At 38.5% G+C, this 27,787-nt stretch overlaps 12 non-coding genes across 12 annotated transcripts; 6 read left to right on the plus strand and 6 right to left on the minus strand.

Moving 5' to 3' along the window:
• Positions 1 to 1,867: 1,867 nt before the first annotated feature.
• Positions 1,868 to 1,974, plus strand: LOC149071554 (U6 spliceosomal RNA). The gene has a single exon (XR_016194646.1). It is a non-coding gene; the product is annotated as a U6 spliceosomal RNA (small nuclear RNA).
• A 2,062-nt stretch (positions 1,975 to 4,036) lies between these two features.
• Positions 4,037 to 4,153, minus strand: LOC149071555 (U5 spliceosomal RNA). The gene has a single exon (XR_016194615.1). It is a non-coding gene; the product is annotated as a U5 spliceosomal RNA (small nuclear RNA).
• Positions 4,154 to 6,222: 2,069 nt separating this feature from the next.
• LOC149071556 (U6 spliceosomal RNA) lies at positions 6,223 to 6,329 on the plus strand. Its single transcript, XR_016194648.1, has one exon. It is a non-coding gene; the product is annotated as a U6 spliceosomal RNA (small nuclear RNA).
• A 2,061-nt stretch (positions 6,330 to 8,390) lies between these two features.
• Positions 8,391 to 8,507, minus strand: LOC149071557 (U5 spliceosomal RNA). The gene has a single exon (XR_016194616.1). It is a non-coding gene; the product is annotated as a U5 spliceosomal RNA (small nuclear RNA).
• Positions 8,508 to 10,576: 2,069 nt separating this feature from the next.
• On the plus strand, positions 10,577 to 10,683 carry LOC149071558 (U6 spliceosomal RNA). The gene has a single exon (XR_016194657.1). It is a non-coding gene; the product is annotated as a U6 spliceosomal RNA (small nuclear RNA).
• Positions 10,684 to 12,741: 2,058 nt separating this feature from the next.
• On the minus strand, positions 12,742 to 12,858 carry LOC149071559 (U5 spliceosomal RNA). Its single transcript, XR_016194617.1, has one exon. It is a non-coding gene; the product is annotated as a U5 spliceosomal RNA (small nuclear RNA).
• A 2,069-nt stretch (positions 12,859 to 14,927) lies between these two features.
• On the plus strand, positions 14,928 to 15,034 carry LOC149071560 (U6 spliceosomal RNA). Its single transcript, XR_016194649.1, has one exon. It is a non-coding gene; the product is annotated as a U6 spliceosomal RNA (small nuclear RNA).
• A 2,063-nt stretch (positions 15,035 to 17,097) lies between these two features.
• LOC149071561 (U5 spliceosomal RNA) lies at positions 17,098 to 17,214 on the minus strand. Its single transcript, XR_016194618.1, has one exon. It is a non-coding gene; the product is annotated as a U5 spliceosomal RNA (small nuclear RNA).
• Positions 17,215 to 19,283: 2,069 nt separating this feature from the next.
• On the plus strand, positions 19,284 to 19,390 carry LOC149071562 (U6 spliceosomal RNA). Its single transcript, XR_016194659.1, has one exon. It is a non-coding gene; the product is annotated as a U6 spliceosomal RNA (small nuclear RNA).
• A 2,058-nt stretch (positions 19,391 to 21,448) lies between these two features.
• LOC149071563 (U5 spliceosomal RNA) lies at positions 21,449 to 21,565 on the minus strand. Its single transcript, XR_016194619.1, has one exon. It is a non-coding gene; the product is annotated as a U5 spliceosomal RNA (small nuclear RNA).
• Positions 21,566 to 23,634: 2,069 nt separating this feature from the next.
• On the plus strand, positions 23,635 to 23,741 carry LOC149071564 (U6 spliceosomal RNA). The gene has a single exon (XR_016194660.1). It is a non-coding gene; the product is annotated as a U6 spliceosomal RNA (small nuclear RNA).
• A 2,058-nt stretch (positions 23,742 to 25,799) lies between these two features.
• Positions 25,800 to 25,916, minus strand: LOC149071565 (U5 spliceosomal RNA). Its single transcript, XR_016194620.1, has one exon. It is a non-coding gene; the product is annotated as a U5 spliceosomal RNA (small nuclear RNA).
• Between the last annotated feature and the right edge of the window lie 1,871 nt (positions 25,917 to 27,787).

Genomic DNA, 27,787 nt, shown 5'->3' on the forward strand with positions numbered 1-27,787 from the left:
CCTTCTCCCTAGATGGCAGCACATTTTTTCATACTTGAAAGATCTAGCATAGAATTTCCAAAAACCACTGGGATAATTATTTTCTCTCCATCTGCGAAAGTTAGCAAATTTTGTGAAACTAGAAAATACCGCATTACAGGCACGTTTCTAAAAATGGAAAATATTTTTTGAGATGAGTATACAAATCAATAAATAAAAAGAAAATTATATGAAATTCAAGAGAAAATTTAACTACTCTCGTGAATTATTTGGTCTTATTTTTTGAATCGATTTCATTTGAAACTTTTTTATGGTCCGCTGACCATAGGTTGAGAAGTGCTTTTATATATTGTACCTACTCGGGATGGGCACTAGTTTATATTGATTGCATGTTCAAAGTCGATTGAATATTTTTCTCTACGGTTATTTCGTGCTGGGCCGTGACTAGAAACGAAAACTTACTCTGTCGTCCAACGCCGAAGCTGCTTAAAGGCAACTGCTTAATGCAACTTTCTCCGGCCCCAGCATCCATTTTGGCATCCCCTCTTTCCATTATTTTGAACGGAAAAAGAATAAACTCGGCACCCTTCCTGGTCTGAGCGGTGGACAAGGAAGAGTTTATAGTTGGCACAAGATTCCCTTAATTAAGGACCCTGATTTTTGTCCTGGCGTTTGGCTTCTCAGGGTATTCCACACATAGGTGTACATTCAATCGTTCCGAGATGACTTTTTTACAAAATGATATTGCGGACAAAAATTCTGTATTTTTTCCACACTTGGTATAATCAAGTATGTTTGTTTTTTTTTCGAGGTCTTCTTTTTCTGATTCAGTAAGTTTGTGAGTGAGAAAGAGAAACGACCTCGGAAAATAAGTTGTGAAGAGATCCTCAATCGTCCCTCTTGCTGTTCCACAATTCTCTGAAATGTTGTTTGAAACGGGGGGTAGCGAGAAATTTCTTTCAGAGGAAAGGGGGAGGGGCGGTTGACAGAACAATGGATTTGACCATATAATTCCATGAATATTAGTCATTTCCTGACATTTAGGGATGAGGGTAAAGAACCCAGGGCCGTAGTGCGCTTTCTTGGGGCCCCTTTTGAAAGGGTTCTATTATGCAAAATAAGTGTAAATTTGAGCAGTGCCCCAGTCTGATTACGGTCATGCTAGAACCCCTTGTCACCCCTCCAGCTACGGCAGTGGTTTGAAGTATCTTTCCAAATTATAGTGGATCCCACTTATAACGTTTCTCAAAATACCCTCGTGAAAAACGTTGTAAGCGGGAAAACGTTCTAAACGGGAAATCTCAATGAGAATTAGTTATTGGAACCAGGAAAATAAGTCGCTCTAAGTAGGAACGTTATAAGCGGGATCGACTGCATATGATTTTTCAATTTACTTACCTGTTGGCTTAAACTTAATCTCGGAATTGAATGAAGGTACGTTGAATTTTTCTTGGAAATTTCAACAAAGTGTTTTTGACGAAAAAAACAAAGGATTGTTCTCTTGTGTACACGATACTATTTTCAACAGCTAATAAAAAATTTTACAAAACCCCCCTTTTCTAAATTAATTTCGGAAAAGTTGTGTATTGAGAGGAACCTTTTTCTTTTTGTGAGGGCATATTTCCAAGTAAACACAACAATCGATATTGTAACTATCGCCATCTAGTGATCATAAAAAAAGCTAACGCGTCTGACTAACGGAAAACAAAAAATTATTTCTGATTTGAATGAAAATGATAAATAATTTTGGATTTAAAAGCGCATAATGTAATATATTTATCACGTTTCTTGCAAATGTGTTACACAGAAGCACATTTACTATAACGGTTGATCGATAATGCAGGTGTGAAATTAGCAGTATATAAGCAGACGTTATTCATTTACACTTGTACTCGCTTCGGCAGTACATATACTAAAATTGGAACGATACAGAGAAGATTAGCATGGCCCCTGCGCAAGGATGACACGCAAAATCGTGAAGCGTTCCACATTTTTCTTTTTGCGGCACCGTGCTAACCGGTAGCATCAATATTTTTGTGTACCCGTAACATATTTTGGTGATTTATTTGGATTTGTCGCACTCGTTTGTCGGGACGCGATGGAAATGGTCGTATCAACGCAAGCTCCATTTGTCGTGGACGAGTTTAAATTAATCCATGCAATTTGTCTTACCTTCAACCTCATCAAGGGGGCACTCACTCGAAAAAAAATATGACCCCCGTAAGCGGAGTGTCCCGAAAAAAGGAGTAAACCATGTGATCTAACTATTTCCTCCCCCTTTCTTCCCACTGAAGCACTCGTGCGCATTGAAATTAACTTTTTATTATTTCCAACATTTTTTCATTTATTTTTAGGGAAACTGGAACGCTGGAGGATCGTGTAATAGCCGGACAACCATGTTTAAGGAAAGCACGTTCGCCCCGTGCTGCATCCGAAATGGAAGCGTTAGCGTCCGAATTAGCTGCAGGGACCAGCGGTGCTCGTGAAGCTGCCAGACTCTAGGGCTTACCACCATCCTCCGTACGCAATATTCTTCATGGAATCCTTGATCTGTACCCATACAGATTGCAGTCGTGTCATGAACTTTTAGCAGCGGATGCCGTACAGAGAGAAACATTTGCCAAGGTGGGCTTTTTCCAAAATCGAACAGAATCCCGCCTGGGTCTTTAACATCTTCTGGTCAGATGAAGCTCATTTTTTGCTTCGTGGCGACGTTAATGCCCATAACTGTCGCATCTGGGTGGCGTCTAACCATTGCATTCCCCCAAAAGTGACAGTTTTGGTGTGGGTTCACGGGTTCGTTCATCTTAGGGCCCCCCCCCCCCTTCTTCTTTGAAACGCAATGTCCAGTAAACGGACCTAACTCAGGCCAAGCTCACAACAGCTGACGCCAGATGGCGACTTATGAGTTAGGTCCGGCCCTTATCAAATTTATTGCCTAAAAATCATGTAAAATTTAATGTCTTTTATTTTAGCAAGGGCATTATTGTACATTTTCGCTTGCCTTTTTTTAAAACCATTCAAAAGGAAGTGCTTCCACATCAATTTGAGAGCTTTTTCTGAATCTCTTCTTCAACCATCCAGGAACGCTCTGTTCAATTCCTTTTTGTTCCAAATCGTTGATAACGAACTGTGTTGAATCTCGAATTTTTTGCCGATTTCGTCACCTTTTTTTCTTCAAATTTTCCCTATCAAGCAGCTATATAGTTTCGATTTCCGAAACAATGGTGTTTTAGTAAGTGGAGCAATAGTGGTTATAGTGTTTTGCACTCTGATATTCTGGAAATTAACTCGATAACTCCACCACACGCTAACTCTTCCACAATCTGCGTTCGAATCTAGCGAAAGATGCGCAAATGTTCACAAAAGGTGTTTTGAGGGTTGGATTCTTGGGAACAAAAATAGACTTAATCTTTCCTTCCTATATACCTCCTCTAAGGATTTAACAGAACAAAGTAAAAAAGAGATGAAGCTGAGAGGATTTTACCATTTTTGCAGTACTCAAAAACACTGAAATAGATTTTGTTCCAAGCTCGTTGTGAAAGGTAAATTTACAGATAAGAAGATTTAGATAAGGTAACAAAGAAATTTGTGACAATTCCTATTTGAAAATTCGTTATAAGCGTACTTTGCTGAAATCGGTGTTCGTTATAAGCAATCAAAATAACATAGAAATACAATACGAAACTCACGCGACAAGGGAAAACTTCGTAATACCCGTGTTCGATTGTATTAGTACACACTAAAAAATCTTATATGAAAGAGGAAAAATAAAAAAAAAAGTCATCAAGAAATTACTTAAAAAATTGTTCTGTTATAAAAAAAAGCGGGACCCTTATTGCGGCTTTAGTCAGCAATGCCGTCTTAACGGCAATGGTCCAACCCGGGCACTCATAAAAAAAAATGAAAAGTAGTTGAAGTTTTCGAGAATTTGCCAGGTAGGGCAGGAGAAAAATCACTTGGCCCCGGCTTTAGTTGCAGAGCGTTTATTAAAAATTAAACTGAAAACGGCCCCTCTTGCGTACGGGAACACAAACTTCCTACTTGAACATTAAAATACCCCGTTTCGGGGGCTCCAAAAATTACTTAAGCTCATGTAAATTGCTCCTCTCCACGGTAATCTTTAGTAAAAGGCGAAAGATTAACTCGAAGTATTGAAGAGAAGCCAGAGCGTAAAAGAATTCCCTAGTTGAGAAATTATCAGAATGTAATTACCTCCAAAAAATTTCAACCATCAACATATTACTCCAAATATGTGCAAATACCAGATTTTGTGTTCATTAATTATATTATTTGCATGCTTTGTGCATAAAATCTTCGCTTACCATTGAGAAGCGTTACAATTATTTGTTTTTATCAAGCATATGTGACTAGTACCTTCTCCCTAGATGGCAGCACATTTTTTCATACTTGAAATATCTAGCATAGAATTTCCAAAAACCACTGGGATAATTATTTTCTCTCCATCTGCGAAAGTTAGCAAATTTTGTGAAACTAGAAAATACCGCATTACAGGCACGTTTCTAAAAATGGAAAATATTTTTTGAGATGAGTATACAAATCAATAAATAAAAAGAAAATTATATGAAATTCAAGAGAAAATTTAACTACTCTCGTGAATTATTTGGTCTTATTTTTTGAATCGATTTCATTTGAAACTTTTTTATGGTCCGCTGACCATAGGTTGAGAAGTGCTTTTATATATTGTACCTACTCGGGATGGGCACTAGTTTATATTGATTGCATGTTCAAAGTCGATTGAATATTTTTCTCTACGGTTATTTCGTGCTGGGCCGTGACTAGAAACGAAAACTTACTCTGTCGTCCAACGCCGAAGCTGCTTAAAGGCAACTGCTTAATGCAACTTTCTCCGGCCCCAGCATCCATTTTGGCATCCCCTCTTTCCATTATTTTGAACGGAAAAAGAATAAACTCGGCACCCTTCCTGGTCTGAGCGGTGGACAAGGAAGAGTTTATAGTTGGCACAAGATTCCCTTAATTAAGGACCCTGATTTTTGTCCTGGCGTTTGGCTTCTCAGGGTATTCCACACATAGGTGTACATTCAATCGTTCCGAGATGACTTTTTTACAAAATGATATTGCGGACAAAAATTCTGTATTTTTTCCACACTTGGTATAATCAAGTATGTTTGTTTTTTTTTCGAGGTCTTCTTTTTCTGATTCAGTAAGTTTGTGAGTGAGAAAGAGAAACGACCTCGGAAAATAAGTTGTGAAGAGATCCTCAATCGTCCCTCTTGCTGTTCCACAATTCTCTGAAATGTTGTTTGAAACGGGGGGTAGCGAGAAATTTCTTTCAGAGGAAAGGGGGAGGGGCGGTTGACAGAACAATGGATTTGACCATATAATTCCATGAATATTAGTCATTTCCTGACATTTAGGGATGAGGGTAAAGAACCCAGGGCCGTAGTGCGCTTTCTTGGGGCCCCTTTTGAAAGGGTTCTATTATGCAAAATAAGTGTAAATTTGAGCAGTGCCCCAGTCTGATTACGGTCATGCTAGAACCCCTTGTCACCCCTCCAGCTACGGCAGTGGTTTGAAGTATCTTTCCAAATTATAGTGGATCCCACTTATAACGTTTCTCAAAATACCCTCGTGAAAAACGTTGTAAGCGGGAAAACGTTCTAAACGGGAAATCTCAATGAGAATTAGTTATTGGAACCAGGAAAATAAGTCGCTCTAAGTAGGAACGTTATAAGCGGGATCGACTGCATATGATTTTTCAATTTACTTACCTGTTGGCTTAAACTTAATCTCGGAATTGAATGAAGGTACGTTGAATTTTTCTTGGAAATTTCAACAAAGTGTTTTTGACGAAAAAAACAAAGGATTGTTCTCTTGTGTACACGATACTATTTTCAACAGCTAATAAAAAATTTTACAAAACCCCCCTTTTCTAAATTAATTTCGGAAAAGTTGTGTATTGAGAGGAACCTTTTTCTTTTTGTGAGGGCATATTTCCAAGTAAACACAACAATCGATATTGTAACTATCGCCATCTAGTGATCATAAAAAAAGCTAACGCGTCTGACTAACGGAAAACAAAAAATTATTTCTGATTTGAATGAAAATGATAAATAATTTTGGATTTAAAAGCGCATAATGTAATATATTTATCACGTTTCTTGCAAATGTGTTACACAGAAGCACATTTACTATAACGGTTGATCGATAATGCAGGTGTGAAATTAGCAGTATATAAGCAGACGTTATTCATTTACACTTGTACTCGCTTCGGCAGTACATATACTAAAATTGGAACGATACAGAGAAGATTAGCATGGCCCCTGCGCAAGGATGACACGCAAAATCGTGAAGCGTTCCACATTTTTCTTTTTGCGGCACCGTGCTAACCGGTAGCATCAATATTTTTGTGTACCCGTAACATATTTTGGTGATTTATTTGGATTTGTCGCACTCGTTTGTCGGGACGCGATGGAAATGGTCGTATCAACGCAAGCTCCATTTGTCGTGGACGAGTTTAAATTAATCCATGCAATTTGTCTTACCTTCAACCCCATCAAGGGGGCACTCACTCGAAAAAAAATATGACCCCCGTAAGCGGAGTGTCCCGAAAAAAGGAGTAAACCATGTGATCTAACTATTTCCTCCCCCTTTCTTCCCACTGAAGCACTCGTGCGCATTGAAATTAACTTTTTATTATTTCCAACATTTTTTCATTTATTTTTAGGGAAACTGGAACGCTGGAGGATCGTGTAATAGCCGGACAACCATGTTTAAGGAAAGCACGTTCGCCCCGTGCTGCATCCGAAATGGAAGCGTTAGCGTCCGAATTAGCTGCAGGGACCAGCGGTGCTCGTGAAGCTGCCAGACTCTAGGGCTTACCACCATCCTCCGTACGCAATATTCTTCATGGAATCCTTGATCTGTACCCATACAGATTGCAGTCGTGTCATGAACTTTTAGCAGCGGATGCCGTACAGAGAGAAACATTTGCCAAGGTGGGCTTTTTCCAAAATCGAACAGAATCCCGCCTGGGTCTTTAACATCTTCTGGTCAGATGAAGCTCATTTTTTGCTTCGTGGCGACGTTAATGCCCATAACTGTCGCATCTGGGTGGCGTCTAACCATTGCATTCCCCCAAAAGTGACAGTTTTGGTGTGGGTTCACGGGTTCGTTCATCTTAGGGCCCCCCCCCCCTTCTTCTTTGAAACGCAATGTCCAGTAAACGGACCTAACTCAGGCCAAGCTCACAACAGCTGACGCCAGATGGCGACTTATGAGTTAGGTCCGGCCCTTATCAAATTTATTGCCTAAAAATCATGTAAAATTTAATGTCTTTTATTTTAGCAAGGGCATTATTGTACATTTTCGCTTGCCTTTTTTTAAAACCATTCAAAAGGAAGTGCTTCCACATCAATTTGAGAGCTTTTTCTGAATCTCTTCTTCAACCATCCAGGAACGCTCTGTTCAATTCCTTTTTGTTCCAAATCGTTGATAACGAACTGTGTTGAATCTCGAATTTTTTGCCGATTTCGTCACCTTTTTTTCTTCAAATTTTCCCTATCAAGCAGCTATATAGTTTCGATTTCCGAAACAATGGTGTTTTAGTAAGTGGAGCAATAGTGGTTATAGTGTTTTGCACTCTGATATTCTGGAAATTAACTCGATAACTCCACCACACGCTAACTCTTCCACAATCTGCGTTCGAATCTAGCGAAAGATGCGCAAATGTTCACAAAAGGTGTTTTGAGGGTTGGATTCTTGGGAACAAAAATAGACTTAATCTTTCCTTCCTATATACCTCCTCTAAGGATTTAACAGAACAAAGTAAAAAAGAGATGAAGCTGAGAGGATTTTACCATTTTTGCAGTACTCAAAAACACTGAAATAGATTTTGTTCCAAGCTCGTTGTGAAAGGTAAATTTACAGATAAGAAGATTTAGATAAGGTAACAAAGAAATTTGTGACAATTCCTATTTGAAAATTCGTTATAAGCGTACTTTGCTGAAATCGGTGTTCGTTATAAGCAATCAAAATAACATAGAAATACAATACGAAACTCACGCGACAAGGGAAAACTTCGTAATACCCGTGTTCGATTGTATTAGTACACACTAAAAAATCTTATATGAAAGAGGAAAAATAAAAAAAAAAGTCATCAAGAAATTACTTAAAAAATTGTTCTGTTATAAAAAAAAGCGGGACCCTTATTGCGGCTTTAGTCAGCAATGCCGTCTTAACGGCAATGGTCCAACCCGGGCACTCATAAAAAAAAATGAAAAGTAGTTGAAGTTTTCGAGAATTTGCCAGGTAGGGCAGGAGAAAAATCACTTGGCCCCGGCTTTAGTTGCAGAGCGTTTATTAAAAATTAAACTGAAAACGGCCCCTCTTGCGTACGGGAACACAAACTTCCTACTTGAACATTAAAATACCCCGTTTCGGGGGCTCCAAAAATTACTTAAGCTCATGTAAATTGCTCCTCTCCACGGTAATCTTTAGTAAAAGGCGAAAGATTAACTCGAAGTATTGAAGAGAAGCCAGAGCGTAAAAAAATTCCCTAGTTGAGAAATTATCAGAATGTAATTACCTCCAAAAAATTTCAACCATCAACATATTACTCCAAATATGTGCAAATACCAGATTTTGTGTTCATTAATTATATTATTTGCATGCTTTGTGCATAAAATCTTCGCTTACCGTTGAGAAGCGTTACAATTATTTGTTTTTATCAAGCATATGTGACTAGTACCTTCTCCCTAGATGGCAGCACATTTTTTCATACTTGAAAGATCTAGCATAGAATTTCCAAAAACCACTGGGATAATTATTTTCTCTCCATCTGCGAAAGTTAGCAAATTTTGTGAAACTAGAAAATACCGCATTACAGGCACGTTTCTAAAAATGGAAAATATTTTTTGAGATGAGTATACAAATCAATAAATAAAAAGAAAATTATATGAAATTCAAGAGAAAATTTAACTACTCTCGTGAATTATTTGGTCTTATTTTTTGAATCGATTTCATTTGAAACTTTTTTATGGTCCGCTGACCATAGGTTGAGAAGTGCTTTTATATATTGTACCTACTCGGGATGGGCACTAGTTTATATTGATTGCATGTTCAAAGTCGATTGAATATTTTTCTCTACGGTTATTTCGTGCTGGGCCGTGACTAGAAACGAAAACTTACTCTGTCGTCCAACGCCGAAGCTGCTTAAAGGCAACTGCTTAATGCAACTTTCTCCGGCCCCAGCATCCATTTTGGCATCCCCTCTTTCCATTATTTTGAACGGAAAAAGAATAAACTCGGCACCCTTCCTGGTCTGAGCGGTGGACAAGGAAGAGTTTATAGTTGGCACAAGATTCCCTTAATTAAGGACCCTGATTTTTGTCCTGGCGTTTGGCTTCTCAGGGTATTCCACACATAGGTGTACATTCAATCGTTCCGAGATGACTTTTTTACAAAATGATATTGCGGACAAAAATTCTGTATTTTTTCCACACTTGGTATAATCAAGTATGTTTGTTTTTTTTTCGAGGTCTTCTTTTTCTGATTCAGTAAGTTTGTGAGTGAGAAAGAGAAACGACCTCGGAAAATAAGTTGTGAAGAGATCCTCAATCGTCCCTCTTGCTGTTCCACAATTCTCTGAAATGTTGTTTGAAACGGGGGGTAGCGAGAAATTTCTTTCAGAGGAAAGGGGGAGGGGCGGTTGACAGAACAATGGATTTGACCATATAATTCCATGAATATTAGTCATTTCCTGACATTTAGGGATGAGGGTAAAGAACCCAGGGCCGTAGTGCGCTTTCTTGGGGCCCCTTTTGAAAGGGTTCTATTATGCAAAATAAGTGTAAATTTGAGCAGTGCCCCAGTCTGATTACGGTCATGCTAGAACCCCTTGTCACCCCTCCAGCTACGGCAGTGGTTTGAAGTATCTTTCCAAATTATAGTGGATCCCACTTATAACGTTTCTCAAAATACCCTCGTGAAAAACGTTGTAAGCGGGAAAACGTTCTAAACGGGAAATCTCAATGAGAATTAGTTATTGGAACCAGGAAAATAAGTCGCTCTAAGTAGGAACGTTATAAGCGGGATCGACTGCATATGATTTTTCAATTTACTTACCTGTTGGCTTAAACTTAATCTCGGAATTGAATGAAGGTACGTTGAATTTTTCTTGGAAATTTCAACAAAGTGTTTTTGACGAAAAAAACAAAGGATTGTTCTCTTGTGTACACGATACTATTTTCAACAGCTAATAAAAAATTTTACAAAACCCCCCTTTTCTAAATTAATTTCGGAAAAGTTGTGTATTGAGAGGAACCTTTTTCTTTTTGTGAGGGCATATTTCCAAGTAAACACAACAATCGATATTGTAACTATCGCCATCTAGTGATCATAAAAAAAGCTAACGCGTCTGACTAACGGAAAACAAAAAATTATTTCTGATTTGAATGAAAATGATAAATAATTTTGGATTTAAAAGCGCATAATGTAATATATTTATCACGTTTCTTGCAAATGTGTTACACAGAAGCACATTTACTATAACGGTTCATCGATAATGCAGGTGTGAAATTAGCAGTATATAAGCAGACGTTATTCATTTACACTTGTACTCGCTTCGGCAGTACATATACTAAAATTGGAACGATACAGAGAAGATTAGCATGGCCCCTGCGCAAGGATGACACGCAAAATCGTGAAGCGTTCCGCATTTTTCTTTTTGCGGCACCGTGCTAACCGGTAGCATCAATATTTTTGTGTACCCGTAACATATTTTGGTGATTTATTTGGATTTGTCGCACTCGTTTGTCGGGACGCGATGGAAATGGTCGTATCAACGCAAGCTCCATTTGTCGTGGACGAGTTTAAATTAATCCATGCAATTTGTCTTACCTTCAACCTCATCAAGGGGGCACTCACTCGAAAAAAAATATGACCCCCGTAAGCGGAGTGTCCCGAAAAAAGGAGTAAACCATGTGATCTCACTATTTCCTCCCCCTTTCTTCCCACTGAAGCACTCGTGCGCATTGAAATTAACTTTTTATTATTTCCAACATTTTTTCATTTATTTTTAGGGAAACTGGAACGCTGGAGGATCGTGTAATAGCCGGACAACCATGTTTAAGGAAAGCACGTTCGCCCCGTGCTGCATCCGAAATGGAAGCGTTAGCGTCCGAATTAGCTGCAGGGACCAGCGGTGCTCGTGAAGCTGCCAGACTCTAGGGCTTACCACCATCCTCCGTACGCAATATTCTTCATGGAATCCTTGATCTGTACCCATACAGATTGCAGTCGTGTCATGAACTTTTAGCAGCGGATGCCGTACAGAGAGAAACATTTGCCAAGGTGGGCTTTTTCCAAAATCGAACAGAATCCCGCCTGGGTCTTTAACATCTTCTGGTCAGATGAAGCTCATTTTTTGCTTCGTGGCGACGTTAATGCCCATAACTGTCGCATCTGGGTGGCGTCTAACCATTGCATTCCCACAAAAGTGACAGTTTTGGTGTGGGTTCACGGGTTCGTTCATCTTAGGGCCCCCCCCTTCTTCTTTGAAACGCAGTGTCCAGTAAACGGACCTAACTCAGGCCAAGCTCACAACAGCTGACGCCAGATGGCGACTTATGAGTTAGGTCCGGCCCTTATCAAATTTATTGCCTAAAAATCATGTAAAATTTAATGTCTTTTATTTTAGCAAGGGCATTATTGTACATTTTCGCTTGCCTTTTTTTAAAACCATTCAAAAGGAAGTGCTTCCACATCAATTTGAGAGCTTTTTCTGAATCTCTTCTTCAACCATCCAGGAACGCTCTGTTCAATTCCTTTTTGTTCCAAATCGTTGATAACGAACTGTGTTGAATCTCGAATTTTTTGCCGTTTTCGTCACCTTTTTTTCTTCAAATTTTCCCTATCAAGCAGCTATATAGTTTCGATTTCCGAAACAATGGTGTTTTAGTAAGTGGAGCAATAGTGGTTATAGTGTTTTGCACTCTGATATTCTGGAAATTAACTCGATAACTCCACCACACGCTAACTCTTCCACAATCTGCGTTCGAATCTAGCGAAAGATGCGCAAATGTTCACAAAAGGTGTTTTGAGGGTTGGATTCTTGGGAACAAAAATAGACTTAATCTTTCCTTCCTATATACCTCCTCTAAGGATTTAACAGAACAAAGTAAAAAAGAGATGAAGCTGAGAGGATTTTACCATTTTTGCAGTACTCAAAAACACTGAAATAGATTTTGTTCCAAGCTCGTTGTGAAAGGTAAATTTACAGATAAGAAGATTTAGATAAGGTAACAAAGAAATTTGTGACAATTCCTATTTGAAAATTCGTTATAAGCGTACTTTGCTGAAATCGGTGTTCGTTATAAGCAATCAAAATAACATAGAAATACAATACGAAACTCACGCGACAAGGGAAAACTTCGTAATACCCGTGTTCGATTGTATTAGTACACACTAAAAAATCTTATATGAAAGAGGAAAAATAAAAAAAAAAGTAATCAAGAAATTACTTAAAAAATTGTTCTGTTATAAAAAAAAGCGGGACCCTTATTGCGGCTTTAGTCAGCAATGCCGTCTTAACGGCAATGGTCCAACCCGGGCACTCATAAAAAAAAATGAAAAGTAGTTGAAGTTTTCGAGAATTTGCCAGGTAGGGCAGGAGAAAAATCACTTGGCCCCGGCTTTAGTTGCAGAGCGTTTATTAAAAATTAAACTGAAAACGGCCCCTCTTGCGTACGGGAACACAAACTTCCTACTTGAACATTAAAATACCCCGTTTCGGGGGCTCCAAAAATTACTTAAGCTCATGTAAATTGCTCCTCTCCACGGTAATCTTTAGTAAAAGGCGAAAGATTAACTCGAAGTATTGAAGAGAAGCCAGAGCGTAAAAGAATTCCCTAGTTGAGAAATTATCAGAATGTAATTACCTCCAAAAAATTTCAACCATCAACATATTACTCCAAATATGTGCAAATACCAGATTTTGTGTTCATTAATTATATTATTTGCATGCTTTGTGCATAAAATCTTCGCTTACCGTTGAGAAGCGTTACAATTATTTGTTTTTATCAAGCATATGTGACTAGTACCTTCTCCCTAGATGGCAGCACATTTTTTCATACTTGAAATATCTAGCATAGAATTTCCAAAAACCACTGGGATAATTATTTTCTCTCCATCTGCGAAAGTTAGCAAATTTTGTGAAACTAGAAAATACCGCATTACAGGCACGTTTCTAAAAATGGAAAATATTTTTTGAGATGAGTATACAAATCAATAAATAAAAAGAAAATTATATGAAATTCAAGAGAAAATTTAACTACTCTCGTGAATTATTTGGTCTTATTTTTTGAATCGATTTCATTTGAAACTTTTTTATGGTCCGCTGACCATAGGTTGAGAAGTGCTTTTATATATTGTACCTACTCGGGATGGGCACTAGTTTATATTGATTGCATGTTCAAAGTCGATTGAATATTTTTCTCTACGGTTATTTCGTGCTGGGCCGTGACTAGAAACGAAAACTTACTCTGTCGTCCAACGCCGAAGCTGCTTAAAGGCAACTGCTTAATGCAACTTTCTCCGGCCCCAGCATCCATTTTGGCATCCTTTCTTTCCATTATTTTGAACGGAAAAAGAATAAACTCGGCACCCTTCCTGGTCTGAGCGGTGGACAAGGAAGAGTTTATAGTTGGCACAAGATTCCCTTAATTAAGGACCCTGATTTTTGTCCTGGCGTTTGGCTTCTCAGGGTATTCCACACATAGGTGTACATTCAATCGTTCCGAGATGACTTTTTTACAAAATGATATTGCGGACAAAAATTCTGTATTTTTTCCACACTTGGTATAATCAAGTATGTTTGTTTTTTTTTCGAGGTCTTCTTTTTCTGATTCAGTAAGTTTGTGAGTGAGAAAGAGAAACGACCTCGGAAAATAAGTTGTGAAGAGATCCTCAATCGTCCCTCTTGCTGTTCCACAATTCTCTGAAATGTTGTTTGAAACGGGGGGTAGCGAGAAATTTCTTTCAGAGGAAAGGGGGAGGGGCGTTTGACAGAACAATGGATTTGACCATATAATTCCATGAATATTAGTCATTTCCTGACATTTAGGGATGAGGGTAAAGAACCCAGGGCCGTAGTGCGCTTTCTTGGGGCCCCTTTTGAAAGGGTTCTATTATGCAAAATAAGTGTAAATTTGAGCAGTGCCCCAGTCTGATTACGGTCATGCTAGAACCCCTTGTCACCCCTCCAGCTACGGCAGTGGTTTGAAGTATCTTTCCAAATTATAGTGGATCCCACTTATAACGTTTCTCAAAATACCCTCGTGAAAAACGTTGTAAGCGGGAAAACGTTCTAAACGGGAAATCTCAATGAGAATTAGTTATTGGAACCAGGAAAATAAGTCGCTCTAAGTAGGAACGTTATAAGCGGGATCGACTGCATATGATTTTTCAATTTACTTACCTGTTGGCTTAAACTTAATCTCGGAATTGAATGAAGGTACGTTGAATTTTTCTTGGAAATTTCAACAAAGTGTTTTTGACGAAAAAAACAAAGGATTGTTCTCTTGTGTACACGATACTATTTTCAACAGCTAATAAAAAATTTTACAAAACCCCCCTTTTCTAAATTAATTTCGGAAAAGTTGTGTATTGAGAGGAACCTTTTTCTTTTTGTGAGGGCATATTTCCAAGTAAACACAACAATCGATATTGTAACTATCGCCATCTAGTGATCATAAAAAAAGCTAACGCGTCTGACTAACGGAAAACAAAAAATTATTTCTGATTTGAATGAAAATGATAAATAATTTTGGATTTAAAAGCGCATAATGTAATATATTTATCACGTTTCTTGCAAATGTGTTACACAGAAGCACATTTACTATAACGGTTGATCGATAATGCAGGTGTGAAATTAGCAGTATATAAGCAGACGTTATTCATTTACACTTGTACTCGCTTCGGCAGTACATATACTAAAATTGGAACGATACAGAGAAGATTAGCATGGCCCCTGCGCAAGGATGACACGCAAAATCGTGAAGCGTTCCACATTTTTCTTTTTGCGGCACCGTGCTAACCGGTAGCATCAATATTTTTGTGTACCCGTAACATATTTTGGTGATTTATTTGGATTTGTCGCACTCGTTTGTCGGGACGCGATGGAAATGGTCGTATCAACGCAAGCTCCATTTGTCGTGGACGAGTTTAAATTAATCCATGCAATTTGTCTTACCTTCAACCCCATCAAGGGGGCACTCACTCGAAAAAAAATATGACCCCCGTAAGCGGAGTGTCCCGAAAAAAGGAGTAAACCATGTGATCTAACTATTTCCTCCCCCTTTCTTCCCACTGAAGCACTCGTGCGCATTGAAATTAACTTTTTATTATTTCCAACATTTTTTCATTTATTTTTAGGGAAACTGGAACGCTGGAGGATCGTGTAATAGCCGGACAACCATGTTTAAGGAAAGCACGTTCGCCCCGTGCTGCATCCGAAATGGAAGCGTTAGCGTCCGAATTAGCTGCAGGGACCAGCGGTGCTCGTGAAGCTGCCAGACTCTAGGGCTTACCACCATCCTCCGTACGCAATATTCTTCATGGAATCCTTGATCTGTACCCATACAGATTGCAGTCGTGTCATGAACTTTTAGCAGCGGATGCCGTACAGAGAGAAACATTTGCCAAGGTGGGCTTTTTCCAAAATCGAACAGAATCCCGCCTGGGTCTTTAACATCTTCTGGTCAGATGAAGCTCATTTTTTGCTTCGTGGCGACGTTAATGCCCATAACTGTCGCATCTGGGTGGCGTCTAACCATTGCATTCCCCCAAAAGTGACAGTTTTGGTGTGGGTTCACGGGTTCGTTCATCTTAGGGCCCCCCCCCCCCCTTCTTCTTTGAAACGCAATGTCCAGTAAACGGACCTAACTCAGGCCAAGCTCACAACAGCTGACGCCAGATGGCGACTTATGAGTTAGGTCCGGCCCTTATCAAATTTATTGCCTAAAAATCATGTAAAATTTAATGTCTTTTATTTTAGCAAGGGCATTATTGTACATTTTCGCTTGCCTTTTTTTAAAACCATTCAAAAGGAAGTGCTTCCACATCAATTTGAGAGCTTTTTCTGAATCTCTTCTTCAACCATCCAGGAACGCTCTGTTCAATTCCTTTTTGTTCCAAATCGTTGATAACGAACTGTGTTGAATCTCGAATTTTTTGCCGATTTCGTCACCTTTTTTTCTTCAAATTTTCCCTATCAAGCAGCTATATAGTTTCGATTTCCGAAACAATGGTGTTTTAGTAAGTGGAGCAATAGTGGTTATAGTGTTTTGCACTCTGATATTCTGGAAATTAACTCGATAACTCCACCACACGCTAACTCTTCCACAATCTGCGTTCGAATCTAGCGAAAGATGCGCAAATGTTCACAAAAGGTGTTTTGAGGGTTGGATTCTTGGGAACAAAAATAGACTTAATCTTTCCTTCCTATATACCTCCTCTAAGGATTTAACAGAACAAAGTAAAAAAGAGATGAAGCTGAGAGGATTTTACCATTTTTGCAGTACTCAAAAACACTGAAATAGATTTTGTTCCAAGCTCGTTGTGAAAGGTAAATTTACAGATAAGAAGATTTAGATAAGGTAACAAAGAAATTTGTGACAATTCCTATTTGAAAATTCGTTATAAGCGTACTTTGCTGAAATCGGTGTTCGTTATAAGCAATCAAAATAACATAGAAATACAATACGAAACTCACGCGACAAGGGAAAACTTCGTAATACCCGTGTTCGATTGTATTAGTACACACTAAAAAATCTTATATGAAAGAGGAAAAATAAAAAAAAAAGTCATCAAGAAATTACTTAAAAAATTGTTCTGTTATAAAAAAAAGCGGGACCCTTATTGCGGCTTTAGTCAGCAATGCCGTCTTAACGGCAATGGTCCAACCCGGGCACTCATAAAAAAAAATGAAAAGTAGTTGAAGTTTTCGAGAATTTGCCAGGTAGGGCAGGAGAAAAATCACTTGGCCCCGGCTTTAGTTGCAGAGCGTTTATTAAAAATTAAACTGAAAACGGCCCCTCTTGCGTACGGGAACACAAACTTCCTACTTGAACATTAAAATACCCCGTTTCGGGGGCTCCAAAAATTACTTAAGCTCATGTAAATTGCTCCTCTCCACGGTAATCTTTAGTAAAAGGCGAAAGATTAACTCGAAGTATTGAAGAGAAGCCAGAGCGTAAAAAAATTCCCTAGTTGAGAAATTATCAGAATGTAATTACCTCCAAAAAATTTCAACCATCAACATATTACTCCAAATATGTGCAAATACCAGATTTTGTGTTCATTAATTATATTATTTGCATGCTTTGTGCATAAAATCTTCGCTTACCGTTGAGAAGCGTTACAATTATTTGTTTTTATCAAGCATATGTGACTAGTACCTTCTCCCTAGATGGCAGCACATTTTTTCATACTTGAAAGATCTAGCATAGAATTTCCAAAAACCACTGGGATAATTATTTTCTCTCCATCTGCGAAAGTTAGCAAATTTTGTGAAACTAGAAAATACCGCATTACAGGCACGTTTCTAAAAATGGAAAATATTTTTTGAGATGAGTATACAAATCAATAAATAAAAAGAAAATTATATGAAATTCAAGAGAAAATTTAACTACTCTCGTGAATTATTTGGTCTTATTTTTTGAATCGATTTCATTTGAAACTTTTTTATGGTCCGCTGACCATAGGTTGAGAAGTGCTTTTATATATTGTACCTACTCGGGATGGGCACTAGTTTATATTGATTGCATGTTCAAAGTCGATTGAATATTTTTCTCTACGGTTATTTCGTGCTGGGCCGTGACTAGAAACGAAAACTTACTCTGTCGTCCAACGCCGAAGCTGCTTAAAGGCAACTGCTTAATGCAACTTTCTCCGGCCCCAGCATCCATTTTGGCATCCCCTCTTTCCATTATTTTGAACGGAAAAAGAATAAACTCGGCACCCTTCCTGGTCTGAGCGGTGGACAAGGAAGAGTTTATAGTTGGCACAAGATTCCCTTAATTAAGGACCCTGATTTTTGTCCTGGCGTTTGGCTTCTCAGGGTATTCCACACATAGGTGTACATTCAATCGTTCCGAGATGACTTTTTTACAAAATGATATTGCGGACAAAAATTCTGTATTTTTTCCACACTTGGTATAATCAAGTATGTTTGTTTTTTTTTCGAGGTCTTCTTTTTCTGATTCAGTAAGTTTGTGAGTGAGAAAGAGAAACGACCTCGGAAAATAAGTTGTGAAGAGATCCTCAATCGTCCCTCTTGCTGTTCCACAATTCTCTGAAATGTTGTTTGAAACGGGGGGTAGCGAGAAATTTCTTTCAGAGGAAAGGGGGAGGGGCGGTTGACAGAACAATGGATTTGACCATATAATTCCATGAATATTAGTCATTTCCTGACATTTAGGGATGAGGGTAAAGAACCCAGGGCCGTAGTGCGCTTTCTTGGGGCCCCTTTTGAAAGGGTTCTATTATGCAAAATAAGTGTAAATTTGAGCAGTGCCCCAGTCTGATTACGGTCATGCTAGAACCCCTTGTCACCCCTCCAGCTACGGCAGTGGTTTGAAGTATCTTTCCAAATTATAGTGGATCCCACTTATAACGTTTCTCAAAATACCCTCGTGAAAAACGTTGTAAGCGGGAAAACGTTCTAAACGGGAAATCTCAATGAGAATTAGTTATTGGAACCAGGAAAATAAGTCGCTCTAAGTAGGAACGTTATAAGCGGGATCGACTGCATATGATTTTTCAATTTACTTACCTGTTGGCTTAAACTTAATCTCGGAATTGAATGAAGGTACGTTGAATTTTTCTTGGAAATTTCAACAAAGTGTTTTTGACGAAAAAAACAAAGGATTGTTCTCTTGTGTACACGATACTATTTTCAACAGCTAATAAAAAATTTTACAAAACCCCCCTTTTCTAAATTAATTTCGGAAAAGTTGTGTATTGAGAGGAACCTTTTTCTTTTTGTGAGGGCATATTTCCAAGTAAACACAACAATCGATATTGTAACTATCGCCATCTAGTGATCATAAAAAAAGCTAACGCGTCTGACTAACGGAAAACAAAAAATTATTTCTGATTTGAATGAAAATGATAAATAATTTTGGATTTAAAAGCGCATAATGTAATATATTTATCACGTTTCTTGCAAATGTGTTACACAGAAGCACATTTACTATAACGGTTCATCGATAATGCAGGTGTGAAATTAGCAGTATATAAGCAGACGTTATTCATTTACACTTGTACTCGCTTCGGCAGTACATATACTAAAATTGGAACGATACAGAGAAGATTAGCATGGCCCCTGCGCAAGGATGACACGCAAAATCGTGAAGCGTTCCGCATTTTTCTTTTTGCGGCACCGTGCTAACCGGTAGCATCAATATTTTTGTGTACCCGTAACATATTTTGGTGATTTATTTGGATTTGTCGCACTCGTTTGTCGGGACGCGATGGAAATGGTCGTATCAACGCAAGCTCCATTTGTCGTGGACGAGTTTAAATTAATCCATGCAATTTGTCTTACCTTCAACCTCATCAAGGGGGCACTCACTCGAAAAAAAATATGACCCCCGTAAGCGGAGTGTCCCGAAAAAAGGAGTAAACCATGTGATCTCACTATTTCCTCCCCCTTTCTTCCCACTGAAGCACTCGTGCGCATTGAAATTAACTTTTTATTATTTCCAACATTTTTTCATTTATTTTTAGGGAAACTGGAACGCTGGAGGATCGTGTAATAGCCGGACAACCATGTTTAAGGAAAGCACGTTCGCCCCGTGCTGCATCCGAAATGGAAGCGTTAGCGTCCGAATTAGCTGCAGGGACCAGCGGTGCTCGTGAAGCTGCCAGACTCTAGGGCTTACCACCATCCTCCGTACGCAATATTCTTCATGGAATCCTTGATCTGTACCCATACAGATTGCAGTCGTGTCATGAACTTTTAGCAGCGGATGCCGTACAGAGAGAAACATTTGCCAAGGTGGGCTTTTTCCAAAATCGAACAGAATCCCGCCTGGGTCTTTAACATCTTCTGGTCAGATGAAGCTCATTTTTTGCTTCGTGGCGACGTTAATGCCCATAACTGTCGCATCTGGGTGGCGTCTAACCATTGCATTCCCACAAAAGTGACAGTTTTGGTGTGGGTTCACGGGTTCGTTCATCTTAGGGCCCCCCCCTTCTTCTTTGAAACGCAGTGTCCAGTAAACGGACCTAACTCAGGCCAAGCTCACAACAGCTGACGCCAGATGGCGACTTATGAGTTAGGTCCGGCCCTTATCAAATTTATTGCCTAAAAATCATGTAAAATTTAATGTCTTTTATTTTAGCAAGGGCATTATTGTACATTTTCGCTTGCCTTTTTTTAAAACCATTCAAAAGGAAGTGCTTCCACATCAATTTGAGAGCTTTTTCTGAATCTCTTCTTCAACCATCCAGGAACGCTCTGTTCAATTCCTTTTTGTTCCAAATCGTTGATAACGAACTGTGTTGAATCTCGAATTTTTTGCCGATTTCGTCACCTTTTTTTCTTCAAATTTTCCCTATCAAGCAGCTATATAGTTTCGATTTCCGAAACAATGGTGTTTTAGTAAGTGGAGCAATAGTGGTTATAGTGTTTTGCACTCTGATATTCTGGAAATTAACTCGATAACTCCACCACACGCTAACTCTTCCACAATCTGCGTTCGAATCTAGCGAAAGATGCGCAAATGTTCACAAAAGGTGTTTTGAGGGTTGGATTCTTGGGAACAAAAATAGACTTAATCTTTCCTTCCTATATACCTCCTCTAAGGATTTAACAGAACAAAGTAAAAAAGAGATGAAGCTGAGAGGATTTTACCATTTTTGCAGTACTCAAAAACACTGAAATAGATTTTGTTCCAAGCTCGTTGTGAAAGGTAAATTTACAGATAAGAAGATTTAGATAAGGTAACAAAGAAATTTGTGACAATTCCTATTTGAAAATTCGTTATAAGCGTACTTTGCTGAAATCGGTGTTCGTTATAAGCAATCAAAATAACATAGAAATACAATACGAAACTCACGCGACAAGGGAAAACTTCGTAATACCCGTGTTCGATTGTATTAGTACACACTAAAAAATCTTATATGAAAGAGGAAAAATAAAAAAAAAAGTCATCAAGAAATTACTTAAAAAATTGTTCTGTTATAAAAAAAAGCGGGACCCTTATTGCGGCTTTAGTCAGCAATGCCGTCTTAACGGCAATGGTCCAACCCGGGCACTCATAAAAAAAAATGAAAAGTAGTTGAAGTTTTCGAGAATTTGCCAGGTAGGGCAGGAGAAAAATCACTTGGCCCCGGCTTTAGTTGCAGAGCGTTTATTAAAAATTAAACTGAAAACGGCCCCTCTTGCGTACGGGAACACAAACTTCCTACTTGAACATTAAAATACCCCGTTTCGGGGGCTCCAAAAATTACTTAAGCTCATGTAAATTGCTCCTCTCCACGGTAATCTTTAGTAAAAGGCGAAAGATTAACTCGAAGTATTGAAGAGAAGCCAGAGCGTAAAAAAATTCCCTAGTTGAGAAATTATCAGAATGTAATTACCTCCAAAAAATTTCAACCATCAACATATTACTCCAAATATGTGCAAATACCAGATTTTGTGTTCATTAATTATATTATTTGCATGCTTTGTGCATAAAATCTTCGCTTACCGTTGAGAAGCGTTACAATTATTTGTTTTTATCAAGCATATGTGACTAGTACCTTCTCCCTAGATGGCAGCACATTTTTTCATACTTGAAAGATCTAGCATAGAATTTCCAAAAACCACTGGGATAATTATTTTCTCTCCATCTGCGAAAGTTAGCAAATTTTGTGAAACTAGAAAATACCGCATTACAGGCACGTTTCTAAAAATGGAAAATATTTTTTGAGATGAGTATACAAATCAATAAATAAAAAGAAAATTATATGAAATTCAAGAGAAAATTTAACTACTCTCGTGAATTATTTGGTCTTATTTTTTGAATCGATTTCATTTGAAACTTTTTTATGGTCCGCTGACCATAGGTTGAGAAGTGCTTTTATATATTGTACCTACTCGGGATGGGCACTAGTTTATATTGATTGCATGTTCAAAGTCGATTGAATATTTTTCTCTACGGTTATTTCGTGCTGGGCCGTGACTAGAAACGAAAACTTACTCTGTCGTCCAACGCCGAAGCTGCTTAAAGGCAACTGCTTAATGCAACTTTCTCCGGCCCCAGCATCCATTTTGGCATCCCCTCTTTCCATTATTTTGAACGGAAAAAGAATAAACTCGGCACCCTTCCTGGTCTGAGCGGTGGACAAGGAAGAGTTTATAGTTGGCACAAGATTCCCTTAATTAAGGACCCTGATTTTTGTCCTGGCGTTTGGCTTCTCAGGGTATTCCACACATAGGTGTACATTCAATCGTTCCGAGATGACTTTTTTACAAAATGATATTGCGGACAAAAATTCTGTATTTTTTCCACACTTGGTATAATCAAGTATGTTTGTTTTTTTTTCGAGGTCTTCTTTTTCTGATTCAGTAAGTTTGTGAGTGAGAAAGAGAAACGACCTCGGAAAATAAGTTGTGAAGAGATCCTCAATCGTCCCTCTTGCTGTTCCACAATTCTCTGAAATGTTGTTTGAAACGGGGGGTAGCGAGAAATTTCTTTCAGAGGAAAGGGGGAGGGGCGGTTGACAGAACAATGGATTTGACCATATAATTCCATGAATATTAGTCATTTCCTGACATTTAGGGATGAGGGTAAAGAACCCAGGGCCGTAGTGCGCTTTCTTGGGGCCCCTTTTGAAAGGGTTCTATTATGCAAAATAAGTGTAAATTTGAGCAGTGCCCCAGTCTGATTACGGTCATGCTAGAACCCCTTGTCACCCCTCCAGCTACGGCAGTGGTTTGAAGTATCTTTCCAAATTATAGTGGATCCCACTTATAACGTTTCTCAAAATACCCTCGTGAAAAACGTTGTAAGCGGGAAAACGTTCTAAACGGGAAATCTCAATGAGAATTAGTTATTGGAACCAGGAAAATAAGTCGCTCTAAGTAGGAACGTTATAAGCGGGATCGACTGCATATGATTTTTCAATTTACTTACCTGTTGGCTTAAACTTAATCTCGGAATTGAATGAAGGTACGTTGAATTTTTCTTGGAAATTTCAACAAAGTGTTTTTGACGAAAAAAACAAAGGATTGTTCTCTTGTGTACACGATACTATTTTCAACAGCTAATAAAAAATTTTACAAAACCCCCCTTTTCTAAATTAATTTCGGAAAAGTTGTGTATTGAGAGGAACCTTTTTCTTTTTGTGAGGGCATATTTCCAAGTAAACACAACAATCGATATTGTAACTATCGCCATCTAGTGATCATAAAAAAAGCTAACGCGTCTGACTAACGGAAAACAAAAAATTATTTCTGATTTGAATGAAAATGATAAATAATTTTGGATTTAAAAGCGCATAATGTAATATATTTATCACGTTTCTTGCAAATGTGTTACACAGAAGCACATTTACTATAACGGTTCATCGATAATGCAGGTGTGAAATTAGCAGTATATAAGCAGACGTTATTCATTTACACTTGTACTCGCTTCGGCAGTACATATACTAAAATTGGAACGATACAGAGAAGATTAGCATGGCCCCTGCGCAAGGATGACACGCAAAATCGTGAAGCGTTCCGCATTTTTCTTTTTGCGGCACCGTGCTAACCGGTAGCATCAATATTTTTGTGTACCCGTAACATATTTTGGTGATTTATTTGGATTTGTCGCACTCGTTTGTCGGGACGCGATGGAAATGGTCGTATCAACGCAAGCTCCATTTGTCGTGGACGAGTTTAAATTAATCCATGCAATTTGTCTTACCTTCAACCTCATCAAGGGGGCACTCACTCGAAAAAAAATATGACCCCCGTAAGCGGAGTGTCCCGAAAAAAGGAGTAAACCATGTGATCTCACTATTTCCTCCCCCTTTCTTCCCACTGAAGCACTCGTGCGCATTGAAATTAACTTTTTATTATTTCCAACATTTTTTCATTTATTTTTAGGGAAACTGGAACGCTGGAGGATCGTGTAATAGCCGGACAACCATGTTTAAGGAAAGCACGTTCGCCCCGTGCTGCATCCGAAATGGAAGCGTTAGCGTCCGAATTAGCTGCAGGGACCAGCGGTGCTCGTGAAGCTGCCAGACTCTAGGGCTTACCACCATCCTCCGTACGCAATATTCTTCATGGAATCCTTGATCTGTACCCATACAGATTGCAGTCGTGTCATGAACTTTTAGCAGCGGATGCCGTACAGAGAGAAACATTTGCCAAGGTGGGCTTTTTCCAAAATCGAACAGAATCCCGCCTGGGTCTTTAACATCTTCTGGTCAGATGAAGCTCATTTTTTGCTTCGTGGCGACGTTAATGCCCATAACTGTCGCATCTGGGTGGCGTCTAACCATTGCATTCCCACAAAAGTGACAGTTTTGGTGTGGGTTCACGGGTTCGTTCATCTTAGGGCCCCCCCCTTCTTCTTTGAAACGCAGTGTCCAGTAAACGGACCTAACTCAGGCCAAGCTCACAACAGCTGACGCCAGATGGCGACTTATGAGTTAGGTCCGGCCCTTATCAAATTTATTGCCTAAAAATCATGTAAAATTTAATGTCTTTTATTTTAGCAAGGGCATTATTGTACATTTTCGCTTGCCTTTTTTTAAAACCATTCAAAAGGAAGTGCTTCCACATCAATTTGAGAGCTTTTTCTGAATCTCTTCTTCAACCATCCAGGAACGCTCTGTTCAATTCCTTTTTGTTCCAAATCGTTGATAACGAACTGTGTTGAATCTCGAATTTTTTGCCGTTTTCGTCACCTTTTTTTCTTCAAATTTTCCCTATCAAGCAGCTATATAGTTTCGATTTCCGAAACAATGGTGTTTTAGTAAGTGGAGCAATAGTGGTTATAGTGTTTTGCACTCTGATATTCTGGAAATTAACTCGATAACTCCACCACACGCTAACTCTTCCACAATCTGCGTTCGAATCTAGCGAAAGATGCGCAAATGTTCACAAAAGGTGTTTTGAGGGTTGGATTCTTGGGAACAAAAATAGACTTAATCTTTCCTTCCTATATACCTCCTCTAAGGATTTAACAGAACAAAGTAAAAAAGAGATGAAGCTGAGAGGATTTTACCATTTTTGCAGTACTCAAAAACACTGAAATAGATTTTGTTCCAAGCTCGTTGTGAAAGGTAAATTTACAGATAAGAAGATTTAGATAAGGTAACAAAGAAATTTGTGACAATTCCTATTTGAAAATTCGTTATAAGCGTACTTTGCTGAAATCGGTGTTCGTTATAAGCAATCAAAATAACATAGAAATACAATACGAAACTCACGCGACAAGGGAAAACTTCGTAATACCCGTGTTCGATTGTATTAGTACACACTAAAAAATCTTATATGAAAGAGGAAAAATAAAAAAAAAAGTAATCAAGAAATTACTTAAAAAATTGTTCTGTTATAAAAAAAAGCGGGACCCTTATTGCGGCTTTAGTCAGCAATGCCGTCTTAACGGCAATGGTCCAACCCGGGCACTCATAAAAAAAAATGAAAAGTAGTTGAAGTTTTCGAGAATTTGCCAGGTAGGGCAGGAGAAAAATCACTTGGCCCCGGCTTTAGTTGCAGAGCGTTTATTAAAAATTAAACTGAAAACGGCCCCTCTTGCGTACGGGAACACAAACTTCCTACTTGAACATTAAAATACCCCGTTTCGGGGGCTCCAAAAATTACTTAAGCTCATGTAAATTGCTCCTCTCCACGGTAATCTTTAGTAAAAGGCGAAAGATTAACTCGAAGTATTGAAGAGAAGCCAGAGCGTAAAAAAATTCCCTAGTTGAGAAATTATCAGAATGTAATTACCTCCAAAAAATTTCAACCATCAACATATTACTCCAAATATGTGCAAATACCAGATTTTGTGTTCATTAATTATATTATTTGCATGCTTTGTGCATAAAATCTTCGCTTACCATTGAGAAGCGTTACAATTATTTGTTTTTATCAAGCATATGTGACTAGTACCTTCTCCCTAGATGGCAGCACATTTTTTCATACTTGAAAGATCTAGCATAGAATTTCCAAAAACCACTGGGATAATTATTTTCTCTCCATCTGCGAAAGTTAGCAAATTTTGTGAAACTAGAAAATACCGCATTACAGGCACGTTTCTAAAAATGGAAAATATTTTTTGAGATGAGTATACAAATCAATAAATAAAAAGAAAATTATATGAAATTCAAGAGAAAATTTAACTACTCTCGTGAATTATTTGGTCTTATTTTTTGAATCGATTTCATTTGAAACTTTTTTATGGTCCGCTGACCATAGGTTGAGAAGTGCTTTTATATATTGTACCTACTCGGGATGGGCACTAGTTTATATTGATTGCATGTTCAAAGTCGATTGAATATTTTTCTCTACGGTTATTTCGTGCTGGGCCGTGACTAGAAACGAAAACTTACTCTGTCGTCCAACGCCGAAGCTGCTTAAAGGCAACTGCTTAATGCAACTTTCTCCGGCCCCAGCATCCATTTTGGCATCCTTTCTTTCCATTATTTTGAACGGAAAAAGAATAAACTCGGCACCCTTCCTGGTCTGAGCGGTGGACAAGGAAGAGTTTATAGTTGGCACAAGATTCCCTTAATTAAGGACCCTGATTTTTGTCCTGGCGTTTGGCTTCTCAGGGTATTCCACACATAGGTGTACATTCAATCGTTCCGAGATGACTTTTTTACAAAATGATATTGCGGACAAAAATTCTGTATTTTTTCCACACTTGGTATAATCAAGTATGTTTGTTTTTTTTTCGAGGTCTTCTTTTTCTGATTCAGTAAGTTTGTGAGTGAGAAAGAGAAACGACCTCGGAAAATAAGTTGTGAAGAGATCCTCAATCGTCCCTCTTGCTGTTCCACAATTCTCTGAAATGTTGTTTGAAACGGGGGGTAGCGAGAAATTTCTTTCAGAGGAAAGGGGGAGGGGCGTTTGACAGAACAATGGATTTGACCATATAATTCCATGAATATTAGTCATTTCCTGACATTTAGGGATGAGGGTAAAGAACCCAGGGCCGTAGTGCGCTTTCTTGGGGCCCCTTTTGAAAGGGTTCTATTATGCAAAATAAGTGTAAATTTGAGCAGTGCCCCAGTCTGATTACGGTCATGCTAGAACCCCTTGTCACCCCTCCAGCTACGGCAGTGGTTTGAAGTATCTTTCCAAATTATAGTGGATCCCACTTATAACGTTTCTCAAAATACCCTCGTGAAAAACGTTGTAAGCGGGAAAACGTTCTAAACGGGAAATCTCAATGAGAATTAGTTATTGGAACCAGGAAAATAAGTCGCTCTAAGTAGGAACGTTATAAGCGGGATCGACTGCATATGATTTTTCAATTTACTTACCTGTTGGCTTAAACTTAATCTCGGAATTGAATGAAGGTACGTTGAATTTTTCTTGGAAATTTCAACAAAGTGTTTTTGACGAAAAAAACAAAGGATTGTTCTCTTGTGTACACGATACTATTTTCAACAGCTAATAAAAAATTTTACAAAACCCCCCTTTTCTAAATTAATTTCGGAAAAGTTGTGTATTGAGAGGAACCTTTTTCTTTTTGTGAGGGCATATTTCCAAGTAAACACAACAATCGATATTGTAACTATCGCCATCTAGTGATCATAAAAAAAGCTAACGCGT

The sequence above is a fragment of the Pholcus phalangioides genome, unplaced genomic scaffold, assembly GCF_987345545.1.
Source record: "Pholcus phalangioides strain wild (caught in Gottingen) unplaced genomic scaffold, Ppha-v1.0 ptg000018l_1, whole genome shotgun sequence".
NCBI lineage: Eukaryota > Metazoa > Arthropoda > Arachnida > Araneae > Pholcidae > Pholcus > Pholcus phalangioides.